A 13,059-nucleotide genomic window follows, 5' to 3' on the forward strand; every position below is an offset into this window, starting at 1 on the left:
AGGTGAAGATGGTGGGACCTTCATGGTGACCTCAGCTAGTACAGGAAGTGAGTACGTGCTGCTGGTGTCACTCTGCGTCACAAACCAGCTGTCCAGCCATTTGAGCTAACCCACCCCTGACCAATGCACAATACACCTTTGAGGATGGCCTGTCCTCTCTTTGGGTACTCAGTCTGTTGATCTAGAAAACCATCTCGTACACAACCCAGGAATTTCTCCTCTATGGTATTGTTGCTGATTCGATTTGTTCAACCTATATGCAGACTGAAGTCACCCATAATAACCATAAGAGCACAAGACAGAGGAGCAGAATTAGGCTATTCGGCCCGCTAAGACTGCTCCACAATTTGATTGTGACTGATATGTTTCTCACACCCATTCTCCTATCTTCTCCTGTTGATCCCCTTACCAATCAAGAACCTATTTATCCCAGTCACAAGTGCACTCAATTACATGGCCCCCACAACCTTCTACGACACTGAGTTCCACAGAATCACCACCCTCTGGCTGAAGAAATTCTTCTTCTTCTCAGTTCTAAAGGGTCATCCCTTTGCTGAGAGCGGTGCCCTCAGATTCGAGTCTCTCCTGCGAGTTGAAACATCTCCATGTCCATCTATCCAGTCCTCTCAGTATTCTGTTAGTTTCAATCACAGAGTCATAGAGTCTGACAGCATGGAAGCAGACCCATTGGTCCAACCAGTCCATGCTGACCATGTTCCAAAACTAATGTAGTCCCATCTGCCTGCACATTGTCTATATCTCTCTGAACATTTCTTATTTACATATTATCCAAAAGTCTTTTAAATGTTGTAAACTGTACCTGTATCCACCACTTCCTCTGGAAGTTCATTCCACGCAGGAATCACACTCTACAAAAAAAAAGGTTGCCCCTCATGCCTTTTCTCAATCTTTCACCTGTCACCTAAAAAAATATGCCCCTAGTCTTGAAATCCCCCACCCGAGGTAAAAGACATCTGCTATTCACCTTCTCTATACTCCTCAAGGGCAGGACTTAAACAATTAATGGTAGGGCGCTGGGTAGTGTTGTACCTAGGTACCTTTGTACCTGAGATGGTGCCACAAGTGGCAACTTGTAAACTTTTCACTGTACTCCTGTGAGTACATGCGACAACAAATGTTATTCCATTTGATTAAAAATATGCTTCCCGGTCTTGAAATCCCCACACCAGAGAAAGGACACCTGAATTTCACAAACCTCTATAAGGTCAACCTCAACATGCTACATTCCTGTGAAATGAGTCCCAGCCCCTCCTTATACTCAATCCCTCCATTCTCAGCAACATCCTGGTAAACCACCTTTGAACTCTGTCCAGCTGAATAATATCATTGCTATAACAGGACAACCAGAATTGGACACAGTCCTGCAGAAGAGGCCTCACCAATGGCCTGTATGATCTCAACATGACGTCCCAACTTCTCTACACAACAGACTGAGCAATGTAGGTAAGCATACTGAACGCCTTGTCAACCACCCTGTCTGTATGTGATGCAAATTTCAAAGAATTCGGTCACTAAAGCCTCAAGTCTCTATGGTCTACAATACCCAAGGGTCTGCTTTTAATTGTATAAGTCCTGCATCCCTTGTTTGTTTTAGTACAGTACAGTACCTCACATTTATTCAAATTAAACTCCATCTACCACTCCTCAGCCCATAGACCCAATTGATTAAGATCTCTTTGAAATCTTAGATAACCTTCTTCACTGTCCACTATGCCACCAATTTTGGTGTCATCCGCAAAGTTATTAACCATGCCTTCTGTATTCTCATCAAAATCATTTATATAAATGTCAAACAAAAGTAGACCCAATACCAATCCCTGCAGAACGCCACTGGTCGTTGCTGAACACCAGGCCTCCAGTCCAAAAAACAACCCTCCACTGCCATAGCCTGTCTTCTGACATTAAGCAAATTTTTTATCCAACTGGCAAGCTCACCCTAGATCCCATGTAAGCTAACTTTAGTCTGCCTTGTGGAACCTTGTCAAGAGCTTTACTAAAGTCCAAGTAAACAATATTTACTGCTCTGCCCTCGTCGATCATCTTGGTTACTTCATCAAAATGTCAGTCAAATGTGTGAGACACTATTTCACTTGCATAAAACCATGCTGAAAATCCATAATCATTCCTTGCCTCTCCAAATGCTATCTTCCAGAATCACCTCCAACAACATATCCACCACCAAAGTCAGACTCTCATGCCTATAGTTCACCGGCTTCTCCTTACGTCCCTTAAATGAAGGCACAACATTCGCCACTCTTCAGTCATCTAGCACTTCACCCGTAGGTATAGATGATACAATATTTGTGCAAGCATCCCCAAATTTTCTCTTTAACTTTCCACAACACGATGGGATGCACTAGACAGGTTGTAAGATTTAGATTCATAGAGTAATACAGCACGCAAAAAGGCCTTTTTCCCAAACTGGTCCATGCTGGCCATTAAGCTACTTCCAACTGCTGGATTTGGTCCACCTCCCTCTCAACCCTTCCCATCCATGCACCTGTCCAAATGTATTTTAAATGCTGCTATTGTACCAGCCTCAACCACTTTCTCCGGCAGCCCATTCCATACATGCACCACTCTGTGCATGAAGAAGTTACCCCTCAGGTCCTTCTTAAATCTTTCCCCTTTCACCTTAAACCGATGACCTGGCGTTTTCAATTCCCCATCCCTGGGATAAAGCCGATATGCATTCATCCTATCTTTGCCCCTCATGATTTTAGACGCCTCAATAAAGTCACTCCCTCATTCTCCTACATTCCAAGGAATAAAGTCCTACCCTGACCAACCTGTCCCTACAATTTGGGCCTACTAGTCCTGGTAACATCCTCGTAAATCTTCTTTGCACACTTTCCAGTTTAACTATGTCTTTCCTGTGACAGCGTGACCAAAACCGTACACAGTATTCCAGTGCAGCCTCACCAATGACTTATACATCTGTAACATAATGTCCCAACACCTATACTCAATGCCTCAACCGATGAAGGCCAGCATGCTAAATGCCTTCTGCTCCACCCTTGTTTCCTGTGACACCACTTTCAATGAACTATGTACCTGTTCTCCAAGTCCCTCTGTTCCACAACAATCCTCAGGACCTTACCATTTACTGTATAAGTCCTACATTGGTTTGACTTTCCAAAGTGCAACACCTCACACTTATCTGTATTGAATTGCATTTGCCAACCCTCAGCCTACTTCCCCAACTGATTGAGATCCTTTTGTAATTTCTGATAATCTTCCCCTCTCAATACCTACTAATTTTGTATCATCCACAAACTTAGTAATCATCCCTGTATATTCACATCCAGATGATTTATGTAAATAACAAATAACAAAGGTCCCAGCACTGACCCCTGTGGCACACCACAGGCTTCACGTCTGAGAAGTAACCTTCAACCATCACCCCCTAGTGACATAGGGGGTGATGGTGTCAAAAATAGTGACAAAATCAGACAGAGTCAGCCGAGGCTTTTTCTGTGCTGTAGGTCTCTGAGACTGGATGTTGGGCATGAATTCCCTCCCAGCCACTCCCCATCCTTACTTGGAAGTATATCACTATTCTTTCAGTATTGATGGGTCAAAATCCTGAATTCCCTCCCTAACAGCCTTGTGGGTCCACTTGCAGCTCATGGAGTACAGTGGTTCACGAAAGCAGATCACTACCACCCTCTCAATGACAACGAGATGGATTAGCCAGCAATGCCCACAGGAATAAAGGAAAAAACATTATCAAGGCCAATTGGGAATGTGGAATTGAAACCTAAATAGATGAGCTTTGACCTTTTTGAGGCTCGAGGGGCATAATGGACAACTCTAGATCCTATTTCATATGTTTTCTTCTTCTTCTATCAAAATGCCTCATCTCACCAAAAATGGTGTATTCCCTGGAAATTAAAAGGATGTTAATTGAAGCTGGGTGGGGGGGATAAAATGGAACTGATCCAAGTAGGTGAAGTAGGAGCTCAAACACCCTCCTGACCCCCAGTAATCAGACAAGATTTGTGTTTCTTTGTTCTCTGGTTCATTTGAGCATATGAATGAGGAACAAGTGTCGGCCACTCGGCCCTTTGAGCCTGCTTTGAGATTCAATAAGATTAGGGCTGATCTGATTTCAACCTCAACTCTGTGTCTGCGTATCCCTGAATATCTTTCATCATCTCGGTCATCAAGAATCTGTCTGCTTCTGCCTTTTAAAAAAAAGTTTAATGATTCTTCAACCACTGCCTTTTGACAAAGGGAGTTACAAAGATTCACAACCCTCTTAGAGAAAAGAAATGTTCCTCACCATTTCAAATGGATTCACCCTTACCTTTAAACAATGACCATCAGTTCTAGATTCTCCCACAAAAGGGACCATGTTTTCAACATCCACGTGGTCGGCTCCCTTCAATATCTTTCAAATTTCAATTTAGTCTCCTCTTTCTTTTCTCGACTCCAGAGGATCCAGGCCCAGCCCGTCTACCCTTTCCCCATTAGGCACTCGACTCATTCTAGGTATTAGTCCATTAAATCTTCTTTGAAATGTTTCCAATGTGTTAACAACTTTCTATAAGTACGGTGACTAGAACTGAACACAGTACTCCAAATGCAAGTCTCACCAGTACAAAGGGGGACCGCGTGTGTCTGAAGGTGGCCCATGAATTCGCACTTGTTTACAGAAATGCTTTTCAGCAAGCTCAGGTCATTTCCATTTATCCAAGTACAAGCTGACGCAAGTTATGGTCAGACAGTTGTACGGTTTGTATTGTTATACAGACAGCGTTGTTGTGGTATCACTCAAACCTCCCACTCTGCTGGCCCTGCAGAAATAATGACTGGCTCAGTAGCCAGTTCCCACAGCCTGATTTGTCCTGTATTTTTCATCTTCTGTCCTTTCAAGGACATTCATGATCGAGGTGGGTTTTTCTAACAATCCAGAAGCTTTCATTCCACTTTTGACTGTTTTAAATTTATTTTCTAGGGAATTGGAAAGGATTTACAGACAGGCAGCTCAAGTCAAAAATTGGATCAACAGCTGCCAGTGACACTCAATTCTCGAGAGCTTTGAACGTGGAAGAAAAAAGCATCGTTCACGGTGAAGAGAAACCATACACGTGGTCTGTGTGCACAAGCCTTCGGTCAATCGTCTGGCCTGTCGATACGTAAATGCAGTCAAAACAGTATGACAACAATGACATCAAGCAGCACTTGCTTTGCAATGTCACAGTGATGGATCTCGGTTTGAGTTAGGCAAGGGCCACTCATCTCCTGATCTCCTCACATTTTTGGTGCAAACATGGACCAAACAGCTGAATTCCAAATGAGAGTGTGACTTTCCTGCCATCTTAAGGCTCTATTTGACAGAGCATTGTATCAAGGAATCATAGCAAAACTAGAGTCAACGGGATTCAGAGAATATTATTCTCGCTTTGATTGTGGGTTTTTGAAAAGATTGCATCCTCAGACCTGAGTAGATCAAAACAAGGTGAATTTATTCAAGCTTGTACCACATATTTGCGGAAGAGGTCTCCTCGTCGAGCTTGGAGATCCTCTACCATTTACAGCTCAAAACAGCATATTGAGACGTTTTCACGTCAGGTTGGTTGTATGTAACATTGGCATAAAATAAATTAGATAACAGTCATTTACGACAAAAACAGGATGCTGTTCAGTTTCTGACAAAGTCCTGAGTCCTCTCATTTCAACAGGTCTTCCATTTCCACGTTATCTTCAGAGTTTCTCTGTCCCTACCATCAGCTCACAGCACGCAAGCCTTTCTTTGTGAGTGATACTTAAGTGAGTATTTTTAGTTAGTAACTGCTGACGGTTCACTTGTAGATATGCATTTAAACTACCTGAGACGAAATAACTGTCATTACATGGTTGTATTTGACTCTGAGCCCTATGCTGTACTGTTCGTCCAAGCTTATCTCCCACTTGTTCAATGTTTTAATGCTCCACTCCTTTCCTTTTATATTTTTATTTTCCCCTTGTACACTCTCCTATCCTCCTTGCCCGACTTCACCCTAATTGGATAATACTGAATACAGAAGAAGGTGCTTGTGATTGGTTAGAGGCCAGCTATCTCAGCTTCAGAAATTCCTCAGCATCAGTTTCTGGTCCCAAGCACCTTCAGCTGTTTCATCAATGTCCTTCCCTGCGTCATAAGGTCAGAAGTGGATATGTTTGTCAATGGTTGCACAATGTTTAGCACCATTTGTGACTCAGCTACTGTAGTGGTAGATATTTAAATGCAGTGTCCCTGGACAACATTGAAGTTAGCCTGCTACGTGACAAAGAACATTTGCACCAAGTCCCAAAGATTAATGACCAAATCTGAGAAATGAAAATCTAACCATAACTCATTGACATTCAATGGTTTTATCTTCACTGAATTGCCCACTATCATCATCCTGGGGTGCTAGTAGTGATGAGAAACTGAACTGGGCGTGATATTTAAATATTGTGCCTACAAAAGTAGGTCAGAGGGAAAAGATTCTGTCGTGATTAGTTCAACTCATGACTCCCCAAAGCCTGTGCATCATTTAAGAATATCTGTCATTAAGAACACTGTCAATTTGCTTGGATGGATGCAGCTCCAATGACACCAAGAAACCTGACACCATCCACGATAATGCAGTCCACTTAACTGGTGCCCCATTCAGTACTTCCAGCATTTACTCCCTTCATTACTGAGGTACAGTGGCAGCAGAGTGCACTATCTACCAAATGCACTGCAGTTACTCACCCACTCTCCTTTCACCGCACTTTCCAAGCCTGCAAGCTCTTACCACCCTGAAGGACAAGAGCAGAGAATGCATCAAAACAACACCATCTGCAAGTTCTCCTCCAGGGTGCGTACCATCCTGACTTGGAGCAGTATCAATAATGATCTCATTGAGTGGTGCAGTGAAATTGACGGGCCAAAAAGCCTGTTTCTGCCCTGGATCTTCTATCATGATTTTAAAAAAAAAAAATAAGTTGACCAACGCAATGACCAGACTTGTGCTCAGTCTTCCAGCTGTTCTCTGAACTGGTGTTCGCGAAAGCTCTAGCATCAACTTCCTGATCTTATAGTCCAGCCTGTGGTCGAGAACAGAAAGTATCCCAAAACCCTCTTGACCATGTGATTGTCCTGTCCAACCACCTTCAGGAATTTGTGAATGTCCACTCCAAGGTGTCTTTGTTCCTCTACACCACTCAGCATCCCCACTTCCATTGTTCACTCTCCCTGAATGCATTATGAATCTCTTTGGATTGAATTCCATTCATCATTCTTTTCTTTCCACCTGATTGCTATCTCCCTGCAGTCCCAGGCTTTGTTCCTTATGGTTCACTACATCACGCATTGTTGCGTGTTGTCTGCAAACTTCTAAATTATGGCCCATACAACTTGGATTTAATCATTGATCTACATCAGACAACAATGGAACTCCCCTGGAAAAATCGGAAACAAATAAAAAACAGAAATTGCTGGAAAAACTCAACAGAATTGGCGGCATCTGTGGAGAGAAATCAAAGATAACATTTCAAATCGAGGGACCCTCAGAACTCCACTGGAAAGTCATCCAGACATGGTTCATTCCTGGTCGGGGTTAACAAAAAAATCTAACCTCTACTGTCGTATGTGAATTTGTTGATGTCTCCAGAGGTTGTTTCTCTGAGTTATCTGTTCCCACACATGGCATTCCTGATCGGCATCTCCCCAGTGTCACTGAGTAATTGAGTTTCCACCTCCGTGGGGAACTGAATCCTTCCTTCAGTCCCCACGTTTCCCTGGTTTCTCTGTGCTGTGGGTGTTCTTGTGTCTATCCAGGTTGGGCAATCAGGTGAATTCAAGTCCATGCAGGACCAAGGCCTGTTCTTGCCTGCTGTGAATGTGTTTTCATTCTTTCTTGTTCTCCCACGGGATGTGGGGAGCACTGGTCAGGACAGCATTTGTTGTTCATCCCGAATTCACCTTGAACTGATGTCAGAGGATAGTTTGGGGTGAACCATGTTGTTTGGGCTTGGAGTCACTTGTATGCCAGACCAGGTAAGGAACTCCCTCCCAAGGGGACATGAATGACTGGGATTTCAGGAAATTAAAATCATGGTTTTGTTTGTGAAATCAGATTTATATTCCAGATTTTATTAATTTGAGTGTAAACTCCAGCAGCTGACATGGTCAGTCCCCAGGGATTACTAGGAGATATATCACCACGACACTGCTATCTCCCTGCTGTATTGCTTCATTGGAGAGAATAACTGTCACTGTTCAGATCATCCCAGAGTGACAGAGAACAGGAGAAGGCCATTCGGACCATCATGCCAGTGTTAGTTCCATTTAAGAAAGGATTGAGTGAAGGGGAAAAGTATCAGCTGGCGTGTGTTTGTAATATTTACAGTGTGTGTCCATGCTGGAATAAATGCGGTTTACTGCAGATCGAATTGTTGACTGGGAGCAAGAAGCTGATGCAGAGACAATGTGAGCAAAGCGAGCTTAAACACTAATACTCAGGTAACAAACATCAGTTTGTCGTGTAGATAGCAGGGATGGTTTCAATCCATGACCTCTGGGTTATGGGCCCAGCATACTCCTGCTGTGCCAGTACGCTCTTATCTATCATGCAACCCACAACTGAAATAGATTGTAACTTCCTTCTTGCTTTTGAATAGGAGCACACTTGGTGGCACGCCTTCCTGCTTGTACAATTCCAATATGTCACGCCAACCAGAATGTGACAGACAGAAACAGACACACACACACACACACACACTCAAACAGAAACAGCAACATATCATGAACATACACACAATGTCAAACGAAGGGGTTGAGCAGTCCAGCAACTCATTCAGATGGACAGACTCATGATTTTCCTGAACTTTTGGTGAAGGCTAATCCAGCAGTTACATTCATCATTCTAAAAAATTCTGAAGAAGTGTCTCTGAACCGGAAATATGAACTCTGCTTTCACTCCATAGATGCTGTCAGACTTACTGAGTTTCTCCAGAAATTTCTGTTTTTGTTACATTCCTAGTTTTTGTTTGTCTGTGGATGGTAACATTCCCCTGATCGTGTACATTGACATTTAAATTCATCTGAAGGCTATCATTCGCCATTCTGTCTTTATCATCCTGTACTCGCCCTTCTGCCTTCCAAAATGACAAAATCCTTTATGGCGACAAGCACATGAAAAATTGCCTGGTTCTGATGAAAAGGTCGTGGATATGGAATAGGAATTCTGTTTTAAAAGACACACAGACAAACATACAATGAATTTAACAGGCGGGTGCAATCTGTCGGGTGACAGAGTAATCTCTAATTTCATTGATAATTGAGACATTTCCCCGCGACAGATCATGATCCAACAAAAGAAGCTGGTCTTTTTTAACAAATTCCATGCTGACTAACATTGCTCTGTACAGCCTGATGCCCCAATAATCCCTGCTCCATGTCAATAAAAGCTGCTCTGGGTGAGGTTGGAGCTCATAGCCTCGGTGTTTCATGTGCCTCTGTCCCGTCACAGAAGGACCCTGCGCTCACCGATTGTGTCACTAGAGCCGCAGAGATAGTAGGAACTGCAGATGCTGGAGAATCTGAGATAACAAGGTGTAGAGCTGGATGCACACAGCAGGCCAAGCAGCATCAGAGGAGCAGGAAGGCTGACGTTTCCAGCCTGGACCCTTCTTCAGAAATGGGGGAGGGGAAGGGGATTCTGAAATAAATAGAGAGAGAGGGGGAGGCGGATGGAAGGTGGATAAAGGAGCAGATAGGTGGAGAGGAGATGGACAGGTCAAAGAGGCGGGAATGGAGCCAGTAAAGGTGAGTGTAGGTGGGGAGTTAGGATGGGAGTTGGTCAGTCAAGGGAAGATGAACAGGTCAAGGAGGCGGGGATGAGGCTGGTAGGTAGGAGGTGGGGATGGGGGTTTGGCCAGTGATGTGGGAGGAGCGGATAGGTGGGAGAAAAGACGGACAGGTCAAGGAGGCGGGGACGAGCTGGGCTGGTTTTGGGATGAAGTCGGTGGTAGGGAGATTTTGAAGCTTGTGAAGTCCACATTGAGACCATTGGGCTGCAGGATTCCCAAGCGAATTATGCGGTGCTGTTCCTGCAACCTTCGGGTGGCATGGTTGTGGCACTGGAGGAGGCCCAGGATGGACATGTCATCCAAGGAGTGGGAGGGGGAGTTGAAGTGGTTCACGACTGGGAGGTATAATCGTTTGTCACGAACCGAGCGTAGGTGTTCCACGAAGTGGTCTCCAAGCCTACACTTGGTTTCCCCGATGCAGAGGAGGCCACAACGGGAACAGTGGATACAATATACCACATTAGCAGATGTGCGGGTGAACATCTGTTTTATGTGGAAGGTTTTCTTGGGGCCTGGGATGGGGGTGAGTGGGGAGTGTAGGGGCAGGTGTAGCACTTCCTGCGGTTGCAGGGAAAAGTGCCAGGGCTGGTGGGGCTAGTGGGGAGTGTGGAGCGGACAAGGGAGTCACGGAGAGAGCGGTCCCTCCAGAAGGCAGATAAGGGTGGGGAGGAAGAAACGTCCTTGGTAGTGGGGTCAGATTGCAGATGGCGGAAGTGGCAGAGGATGATGCGTTGAATCCAAGGTTGGTGATGTGGTACGTGGTCCTTGACCAGTCTGTCTCCTCTCCACCTATCTGCACCTTTATCCACCTTCCATCTGCCTCCCCCTCTCTCTCTATTTATTTCAGAATCCCCTTCCCCTCCCCCATTTCTGAAGAAGGTTTCAGACCCGAAACATCAGCTTTCCTGTTCCTCTGATGCTGCTTGGCCTGTTGTGTTCATCCAGCTCTACACCTTGTTTTCTCAGATTCTCCGGCATCGGCAGTTCCGACTATCTCTGAGTCAGTTTTAACTGGAGCCACAGAGGAGCTCCGCACAATCAGTGCCATCCCCATTTCTGGTTGTATCTTCACGGCTGGGGCACTGAGTTTCTTTGGTTCCGGGCCTAGGAACTGGGATTGTATGATCATCTGCAGGAGTGGTTACTTCCTTGTGTGTGGGAACTGATGAAGTAACCGACGTAAAACTAAATTGCTATTGAAAAATACATGTCAACAATATCCTGAACTATCCCCTGAGTCCTTGATGTTTTGTAGAAAACTATCAATCTTCGCCTTCAACATACTGAATCATGGAATCTCCAATGCCCCTGGGAAGCAAGTTCAGCTCACGCTGAGTCCCCGCATCTCAATCCACTGTTCAGCAAGAATTCCTATTGTGTAACTGGTACTGCTCTTAACATACATTCTGCCACTCTACACAGTGCCTTGGTGAACCATGTATTGTTCTGTCACGCTGCTACTCTGTGTTGTGGCTGTTGGGGTTTTGTTCGAATCCAAGTCATGGCAGTGGGTGTTTGTTGCTTTTTTTAGGCCTTGTGACAGGTGATACAGAAATGCAGCAAAATATCAAACATTTTTACGTGAAAATATTCCCCGAGCTGATAATTTTCTTCCCTCAAACACTCGTTATTTTGCGTATCTACGTTTGATGTATCAGAATTCAAGCCCAGTTCTTGAAGATTTCTCTCCCTCCCACACTCAACAAACCTCCTTTCCGTTCCTCGGTTCACTTTACTGAGTCACGGCGCAATCTAACGTTCAGTTTTACATTGACACCTTTCAGTCTGTCCTGTTACTTCGACTGTCGCTGAATGAACGTGCTCCAGACTTACCAACGGGACCTTCAAACCAGTCGATCCAATGAGCTACTGCGGTTGTGAGACCAAACATCATGGAGCAGCTTTTTCCTGACATGCACCAGTGATTACTGGAGTATCAGACTCAGGAAAAGGACACAGTACAGCATTGATCAAAAGAGACTTCGATGAAATAGACCATTTCCTGTGACTTTCTGCATCATTTACTTCATTTGTTCTTTCGGCTATAGCGAGAGTATTATGTACAGTTCTGTAATTCACATTATAGCAGGGATGTGATAGCACGAGAAACGATGCAGAAGAGGTTTACCAGAATATGTTCTGGGCTGAAGAGTTTCAGTTATGAAGAGAGATTGAACAATCTTGGATAACAAGGTGTAGAGCTGGATGAACACAGCAGGCCAAGCAGCATCATAGGAGCAGGAAAGCTGACGTTTCGGGCCAAGACCCTTCATCAGAAATGGGGAAGGGGAAGGGGGTTCAGAAATAAATAGGGAGAGAGGGGGAGGCGGATAGAAGATGGATAGTGGAGAAGATAGGTGGAGAGGAAACAGACAGGTCAAAGAGGCAGGGATGGAGCCAGTAAAGGTGAGTGCACTTGGGGAGTTAGGGAGGGGATAGGTCAGTCCAGGGAGGACGGACAGGTCAAGGGGGCGGGATGAGGTCAGTAGGTAGGAGATGGGGTTGCGGCTTGAGGTGGGAGGAGGGGATAGGTGGGAGGAAGAACAGGTTAAGGAGGCGGGGACGAGCTGGGCTGGTTTTGGGATACGGGAGATGGAGGGGAGATTTTGAAGCTTGTGAAATCCCTATGATGCTGCTTGGCCTGCTGTGTTTATCCAGCTCTACACCTTGTTATCTCAGATTCTCCAGCATCTGCAGTTCCTACTATCTCTTGAACAATCTTGGTTTGTTTTCCTTAGAGCAGAGAAGATTTACAGGAGACAAGATTGAGCTGTCCAAAATAAGTAGGGATTCATAGGGTAGACTAAAAGAAACGTTTCCTCTTGGTGGAGGAATAAATCACGAGGGGGGCATAGATTTAAAGTAAGACAGAGGAAGGTTTGAGTAAATGGACGGAAAACCTTTTTCAGCCAGTGCGTGTTTGGAATCTGGAAGCCAGTGCCTGTAAGTGCCACTAGAGGCAGATATCCTAATAACTTTAAGAAATATTCAGAGGTAAATTTGTGATGCTGAGACATACAAGGCTATGGGCCAAGCGATGGAAAATAGAATTAGTATAGTAAAGCAGTTTTATTTGCTGAGTGCACGATTAGGGGTCTCAAGGTGTTGGGGGTAAGGGCGCCATGAGCCATCCTCGGTAATGTAGTGATTAGTCTTCTCGCCTGTCACGCGGGACACCGGGTTTCAATTCCCTGCCGGGGAGGCGCCAAT

At 44.8% G+C, this 13,059-nt stretch overlaps 1 long non-coding RNA gene across 4 annotated transcripts in view; it reads left to right on the top strand.

Moving 5' to 3' along the window:
- The window catches only part of LOC125483838, a 29,670-nt gene extending 24,052 nt beyond the window's left edge, over positions 1 to 5,618 (top strand). Inside the window, exons 4-5 of one of the 4 annotated variants that reach the window (XR_007262732.1) lie at positions 1,360 to 1,464; positions 4,982 to 5,617. This is a non-coding gene — a long non-coding RNA (uncharacterized LOC125483838). Of the gene's footprint in view, positions 1 to 1,359; positions 1,465 to 4,981 lie in introns of all 4 variants that reach the window. The other 3 variants (XR_007262731.1, XR_007262734.1, XR_007262733.1) reach the window with 3 other exon arrangements.
- Positions 5,619 to 13,059: the final 7,441 nt, after the last annotated feature.

The sequence above is a fragment of the Rhincodon typus genome, chromosome 8 (genome assembly GCF_021869965.1).
Source record: "Rhincodon typus isolate 14 chromosome 8, sRhiTyp1.1, whole genome shotgun sequence".
Lineage (NCBI taxonomy): Eukaryota > Metazoa > Chordata > Chondrichthyes > Orectolobiformes > Rhincodontidae > Rhincodon > Rhincodon typus.